Source organism: Pundamilia nyererei, unplaced genomic scaffold, assembly GCF_000239375.1.
Source record: "Pundamilia nyererei isolate P.nyererei 1_Seehausen unplaced genomic scaffold, PunNye1.0 scaffold00242, whole genome shotgun sequence".
Taxonomy (NCBI): Eukaryota; Metazoa; Chordata; class Actinopteri; order Cichliformes; family Cichlidae; genus Pundamilia; species Pundamilia nyererei.
The window spans coordinates 863,999-865,060 of NW_005187643.1; positions in this window are offsets into that span (position 1 = coordinate 863,999).

A 1,062-nucleotide genomic window follows, 5' to 3' on the forward strand; every position below is an offset into this window, starting at 1 on the left:
GAATTTTATGTTTTTGTCTTTTTATTTGTGGCAGCCTTTTTCTGTATCAGTTGATCCCCAGAGAATTGCAGCCTGTTTCAGCTGCAATAAATCCCTGTAGATTATAATTATAACTTTAATGTACTTCTCATCTTATTTCCCGAACGGTCGCCAATGTGGACCGATCTTCATGCTTTAACTGGTACCGATTTTACACTGAATATCCTTCCTGACACAAGCCTCCCATTTATTCCTGCTTGGACTGAAACAAGGAGAAGACTTTCTCATGACTCCCTGAGTCTGGGTTTGTGTCTCCTCCTGGTCTTGAACTGGGAATTGTTCATGTGTGAGGTGAATACATAAATGCATAAAACAAACAAATCCTGCATTTCATGCTAATTCCCAATAATTAGCATTTAGCATTAGAAGATGAGAAATGATGTTTATATTTTGAACTTAGCTATTTCTTTAAATTTCTCATTGCACATCTTTTTATAAGTGAGCCTGCTGTCTTTCTAAACGATCCAACAGCTATAATTTACATCAGTCAGGGGGTCTGTTGGTAATTTAGTGGCTGTAACCAAAACTTATTTTCACCACAAAATACCATTTTCATTTTCATAAAGAGTTAAAACCTTTTATCGCTACAGCTTATCAAGTAAAATAAGTATACACATACTGTTTCCTACAGTGACCCACTCTTTGAAATATTTCTTCACTGTGTCTTCTCAAGTCCCAGCCTTCCCAGAGTTTGTGGTTGTTGGTATTGTCACGGTTTGCCAGGGCAAGCCGTGGGGATGTGGGGGAAAGGAGGACCCAGAGCGCTGGACTCTTCACTGCAAATGGTGCGTTTATTCACACTGCGAAAATGACATTAAATCCCCGCGCCTTAACCTTTACTCCTCTTCTTCCCAAAAAGTCCCTGTTTAGTGCTCTCTGCTCCTGTGTCTCTGCACTCCCCGTGCTCACTGCTCTCTCTCGTCCCACACTCCTCCTGAGGAAAACAATAGAGACAGCCGTTAAAACACTTAATCCCAGCAGACATACACTCACTGACTTTTAAACTAAACTAAACTAAACTAT